Here is a 6,707-nt window from a genome sequence, read left to right on the forward strand (position 1 = left end):
ACGACGACCCTGGAGGTCCCTTCCAGCCCCTGGAGTCCATGATTGTAGCTGTGGATGCAAATCCAGAGGCTCCTCGAAGACTGGGAGAAGTGATGGTCCCACTCATTAACGATGACTTTTTATGGATTTGTTCCAACCCCGATACACAGCAGTGCTCATGGATTAGGTTTTGCAACCTTTGGCATACAGGTGCAGGATAATAAGTTGAAGTTATTTTTGTCCTCGTGACTCTGTGTGACAAATTGTCAAGTATCTCCCTGAGGAAGAGCACTTGAGGCCTGAAAACTTGTCCGGCAACTCTCCCAACTTATACAGTTGCTCCAATACAAGAGAGCACAAAAAATCCTAGCCTCTTATACACTTCATGAGCCCTTAGGACTACAATACCATCCCAACCCTACTAAAATATCTAGAAATTCTATGGTCTGCAGCTCTCACTATAAGGTGAATGGAGGGTTTTTTGCTTGTGGGTTGAATTAAAAACCTCAGCGTTCCCAAAACATTGGCTATCTGAGGATTTTTAAAGCACTGTGCAAGTGTTGCTGAACTACGCTTACAGGGTATGATGTCAACAAGTTATGTCCATCTTACAGGTGGGGAAACTGAGGCACAGAGGTTAAGTCGCTTTCCAAAAGTCACACAGGAAGTCAGGTTGCCATCCTGTTTTAACAGCAAGACCCTCCCTTATTTAGAAATCCCATACAATCTAAAGTTCAAGCAAGCCAGACCCATGCATGTACTGTTAAGATTTCAATGCGTGTCAACACCCAAACTCAGGCCCCGAACTCTCTTATTCCATTGCTGCAGAGCTTATGAATTCGCAGTTAGAGGAGTGACATTCCCAAACCCTCCTTGCACAAAGAAAGGGAGATGCTTCCCCTGGCTTGCAATTCAAAGAAGCATCATTTCCTGCTCATAACATCTGATGAATTAGGTGGTTGCCTACACAAGCTCATGCCCCTCTGAACTAGTTAGTCCCTAGGGTACTGTCATAAGAAATGAAGGATCAACCTTCAGAGGGGAAAGGGGAAGCTCTTCCTTGGGACTTCCCCAGAAGCAGCCTTATTTGGTCTCCCTCTCCTGAGAAGATCCGTGTGCAGTCATCCCCAGCATGGCTTCACAAGGGGCAAGCCTCTGGCTTTGAGATCCTGACTCTTCTTGGTCCCTTCCTCAGTGATCCATAACACACCCACCTCGGGGGCTAGGGACAGAAGTTATGCATAAACTGATTGGAAACCAGTTCAGATCTATAACACAACAGAAGTTTAGTGCACATAAACCACTTTCAAAATGACTGAAACTGGTTTAGATAAACCTGGATGGATGTATGATCAGACTTAACTGATTTAGATTAAACCGGTTTACTGAACTTCTGTCAGATCCCCTTCAGATTCAAATAAACTCGGTATTCCCCCAGCATCCCAAGATGCTTTACACCTCCCCCGCAAGCTCCCTCCACCGCCCATCCTTGCAAGGTGGGCAGACCGTGCTTGGCCCAAGCTGTCTGCTCCAGCTGAGCAAGGAGGCATGCTCTAGCACCCCCTGGCTTCTGGCCTGAGCCACTGCCGGCATGTGGCTGCATCTCCTGAATCAAAAGTGAATGTGTGTTCACCTGCTTATCAGTTCATTCTGCACAGCTTCGAGTAACCTGCAAAGACTGCACTGATTCAGCCTCAGGCTTTTTGACTGTCTGTACTTAGCCTGGGAGCTCCTTCTTTTCTGGTCAGCTCCTGGAAAGGAGTGCAGGGGTGTTTTCTTCTTTAAAAGAGGACTGTTATCAGAGCGATGACATCCCAAACAGCACAGCAGCCCCTGCTTCAAAACAAACAGCTTTTACTGTGCCACTCCAGTTCCCTCTCTCCTCATTTGGACTTGACTCTGTTTGCCCTGGGATCATTCCTTCTTGCTGACTTCCTTGGGACCTTCCCTACCTCTCCCCCCACCACCTCTCCCCCAAGGCTGTCAGCCACACTTACAACAAACAGCTATAAAACAATAGTCCTAACCTGGGGACAACAGTCACCCAATACAATGAAACTTCACATCATGGGAAATCAATCCTGGGGGCAGTCTCTGGGTCCTGCTGCCAGGCTCAGACCACCATCTGCCCCTGGGAAGAAATGGGTATATCGATGTCCTACTTAGAAAACTATGTACAGTAAAGCCTGCCCACACCGAGCCCCACAAAGTGGATCTGCAGGCTAAAATCCAGCTCACCTAGCCTCCTCTAACACAGGGGCCACCCTGCCTGACCGTCTGCCTGCCTTCAGACTAGCAAAGCTAACTGCCTCTCTGCTAACTGAAAGAGAGATGTTGCGTTTTCTTTTGAGGTTGGTAATAGAGCAAGGAGCCCAAATTCCCCAAATCCAGCAGAAAAACTAGCATCTTGGGCTTAGCCTTCCAACCTAGGCCTAACTCTACGTCATGTACCCAGGTCTTCTTTATGAGATATCCCAATGAACGACGCTGCTGCAATGGCATGCATGCTTCCATCAGGTCAAGTCCTCCTGCTCTTTGTTTTGCAGGAGTTTCATAATTTGCAAGTCCATGTCTCTGGGACACTAGTCATCACTTTACCGCTGGCCATTGGGAACGGGAAATGAAGGAGGGGAAGGAATTTTCAATTAATTCCTTGCATGCCGAACTATCTGGAATCAGTGGCGTGTCTCCAAATTCAAAACTGAAGTGCTACCACGCAAGGTAAATGTCTGCCAAGACGATTTCACTATATCTGCAGAAAAAGATGCTATTGAATGCTAAGCTTGTAATCCCCAACCGCTGTAGTCTGCACAATGGATCTTAGCAAAGTAAGAACTAGCATTAACCTTGCAGCCTTCAGCAATGAGTCTAAAACCCACTTCTTCATTCAGTCCTTACCACCATGCCATCCTCGTTGTCAGTCATTCTTTAAACAAACAAGCTCTGAGCCTGCTTCTGGATAGCAGGGAAATGAGAGAGAGTCAATGCTCAGCATAAAAAGTATGACAGCAGTGGAGGGATGGAACAAGCACAATCAGGAGGGGGGATCATTCAGTGTTACCTTTTCTCAGTCACTTTGAAAGGACATAAAGGTAGAAAAAACCTAGCTATTCATGTAGGTCTCAAACATGGGAGACAACGAAACCCATATGTAGAGACCTACATATATGATCTGATTTTCAGAGTTTCTGAACACCTGTAATTCACACCAGCTTCACCAGGAGCATCTCTGAAAATCGGGCCTTTTCTCAGGGTTTGAGCGCACACTGTCTTTAACACTGGGATAACTTGCCTTTATGCTAGTGGAATTACAATGTACAGCCCTACTCTGGTATAATTTACTAGAATTCAGTGGTCACGTCTACACAAGATGCTGATTGCGCAGTAGCTCATTACTACTGCGCAGTAGCATCGTGTGGCACAAAGCATGATGCGATGCTACTGCGCAGTAGTAACGTGTGGCACAAAGCATGATGCGATGCTACTGCGCAGTAACATCGTGTGGCACAAAGCATGATGCGACGCTACTACGCAGTAGTAACGTGCTACTGAGCAGTCAGCATCACCAAAAAGCCATTTGGGGACGCTACTGCACCATAATGACTGTTACTGTGCAGTCACTGAATACTTGTGTATGCAAGTACCGAACGACTGCGCAATAACAACTGCACAGTCAGCATGTCATGTAGACGCGGCCGCTGTAGAGTTACCCTAGGAAAAAACAGTAATATAATTACACCAGTGTACGATGCACTGCTGTATGCTTTGTGTGTCCACAATAATCTTGGGAGTAATGCTTGCTCAATACAAACAGGTGCTTACTTGTCCCCCATCACCAAGGTGTGTGCTGAGATAAGAGTGTCTGACGTGGTAGCTATCCCCAAATAACCAGCAACCCATCTGCTGTAGATACTATTGCATTTTACATGAGCAAAACTTTGTTACCTAGAGGGAGCGGCAGGATTGACCTGCAGCCGCGGGCCCCAGCGGGGCTCCATGCCGAGATCCTCTTGCAGGCTCCCACATTATACCTGGCCTCGGGAAACCTAAGACAGCATAATTCAAAGGGTCCCTGCTTGGCTTGGGGCCTGTGTGATTGCACTGCCTCTGTGCCAGTCTGCCAAACAATGTCTATATTAAGGTGCCCTATGAAAGAGTTGGAACAGCTGCTGTGTGCAGGAGAGGGAGCCACAGGAGTAGGAGAACTCCTACTCCTGGATCCCCCACCCTGTCCATGTCACCCCCACCAAGGATCCCCCGATGGTGTTGGATCCCCCCACCCTGTCCATGCCATCACCCCACCAAGGATCCCCCGATGGTGTTGGATCCCCCACCCTGTCCATGCCATCACCCCACCATGGATCCCCTGGTGGGGTTGGATCCCCCACCCTGTCCATGCCATCCCCCCTACCATGGATCCCCCGATGGTGTTGGATCCCCCACCCTGTCCATGCCATCACCCCTACCATGGATCCCCCGATGGTGTTGGATCCCCCACCCTGTCCATGCCATCACCCCCACCATGGATCCCCCGATGGTGTTGCCCACCATGGAGCCCCGGGTGGGGTTGGATCCCCCCCCCTGTCCATGCCATCACCCCCACCATGGATCCCCCGATGGTGTTGGATCCCCCACCCTGTCCATGCCGTCACCCCCACCATGGATCCCCCAATGGTGTTAGCCCAGTACTGAGCCACAGAGGGAGATTTCCCCGAAAAGGCTGGTGCCAACAAAGTTTTTGGTGCCTTTTTGCTCAGGCTCCCTCCTACAGGTTTTCTCCTGCCGTCACTTAACACCCCAACTCCAGCTACCTCTTAATCTCTCCCCCACCATCCCTCTCCTGGTATTTCTCTCCTCTTTGCCGAGCGAGCTCCCTGTTCGGCATCCTTTGATCTGTCACTGCAGACACTGGAGTGGAAGCATGTGTTGCTTAGCAACGTTTCCCATCCTTGACTGTGGCCCAGGTTACCTAGCCTGCCAATGCCGAGAGACAGTCGGGACGACAGCAGCCTAATCTCTCCTCCAACAATGACCCAGTATATACGAATTGTTATGTGCTACACACACGCCCACACGTGCACGCACATGTCTTTTCTCTAGGGAGGTGTTTTGCTGTAATTTATCCCTTTGTCCTCCCAGCTGCTGCCTGTAACGCTTTATGTGGTTTCGGTCTTTTCCAGGACTCGGTGCCAAATTCTGTGCGCAGTGTCAGCAGCATAAATCTGGAGTAACCACCATGCAAATCAGAAAGGAACTACAAGGCGACCTTGGCAAATCACGCCGCTCCTCTGTAATATTTTCAGACTGCAGCCTAGTCGCTAGCACCCACCCTCCCACGAAATGCCGTGTGAAACAGCTAAGGTCACAACACACAATCATACTAGACACAAGCGCACAAGACAGAGACAAAAACAAGCCACCTGGTAGTATGTGCCATCTACTCCTCCATCGAGAACCACAGGCCTCCGATCACTGTTGCAAGTCCTAGAAATCACAGAGCACACATCATCGCCTTCACTCTGCCCATGAGAGACGGGAGCTTTCCTGCACCTTCTATACACCAAAACACCAGGTTTTTTCTCAGCTTCCCTTTCCTCTGCACAACCAGCTTGGCTAGGGGCGAGTGCTTGGAAGGGGTGGTATGAGAGCTGAAAAGGCATAAGGCAGAGCTGGTCTAGCCAGTCCATGGTAAAATGTTGTAGAGGAAAGTAAGCAATCACTTTCCAGGCTGCATCAGCTTTGGGGGTTTGCTCGCGGGGTTGTTCTCACAGCCACACCAGATTACAACCCTTTGGTCAGCACTCCGACAGTACAGCTTGGGTGACAATGTCCAGAAATGCTGCTGTCCGGTTATGCTCCAGGCTTGCACCCTGATGACTTCTTCCCCTTATTATCAGCTGTTAAACTGCATTGCAGGGCAGCGTGCTGAGAGGACCATCCCATAAAAACAAGTGCTGTAGTTGCCACAGGGATTTCCAGTGCCTGTGAGCAAGAGGGATCTGGGGTGCAGTGTTAAAGGGCTAAGTGTTAAAGGGTCTGTCTAGGTCTCCATGTGTATGGGGTCGAGATATGCTACAGATGTGTGTGGAGGGCTGCTTCCAACTGATCCAGCTCTAACTGGGTACCCGGTCATTCAGGCTGAGATGTCAGACGGCCAGCTGCACATCCATCCCTTGTGCATCGCTGGCTATAGGAACTGGTGCACCTCCATCATGCCAGGCAGTTCAGACTGGGCAGACCTTCGGCTTTATTTCTAACGAAAGGGAAGCTTGTCTGCAGGCTGCGTTAAGGTATCATCTGCACCACGAAAGGGTTCGAACAACTTCTGAGCAATGAGCTGCAAAGTCTTTCCCCTCCGTGGACTCCAGCGGCATCTTTGCCTATGCAAAGGTCCCGAAGGACCTTGGCTCTGAGTCAAATCTGGGCCCGTTCAGGGTGACCCTCTAGTAGAAAGCGAGAAGCGAATGACCGGAGCAATGAAGAGCAGCTTGGCCTTTGCTTTGAAACAGGAACTCCAGCTTCCAGAGATGTTAATTCAGCAGGTTTTAAAAGCACTGAATTCACTTTAAAAATAGCCAGCTTCACCCAGTGTAAGGAAAGGAACTATAATAACTCTTTTCTGAGACAGCCACAACAAACAAAGGCAGTGTCAGAGCTGATGCCAACAGGAGGCAAAGAGTTACAAAGTGCCCAAGAAAATGTAAGGAATTTCCTGGCATGACTGATCC

At 49.4% G+C, this 6,707-nt stretch overlaps 1 protein-coding gene across 1 annotated transcript in view; it reads right to left on the minus strand.

Annotated features, from left to right (window-relative positions):
* SMOX (spermine oxidase) overlaps positions 1–5,418 on the minus strand; it is a 111,292-nt gene extending 105,874 nt beyond the window's left edge. The window contains exon 1 of the mRNA XM_025216030.1: positions 5,400–5,418. The gene's annotated coding sequence lies outside the window, so the exon portion shown is untranslated. The remainder of the gene's footprint in view (positions 1–5,399) is intronic.
* Between the last annotated feature and the right edge of the window lie 1,289 nt (positions 5,419–6,707).

The sequence above is a fragment of the Alligator sinensis genome, unplaced genomic scaffold (genome assembly GCF_000455745.1).
Source record: "Alligator sinensis unplaced genomic scaffold, ASM45574v1 scaffold23_2, whole genome shotgun sequence".
NCBI classification, from domain to species: Eukaryota; Metazoa; Chordata; order Crocodylia; family Alligatoridae; genus Alligator; species Alligator sinensis.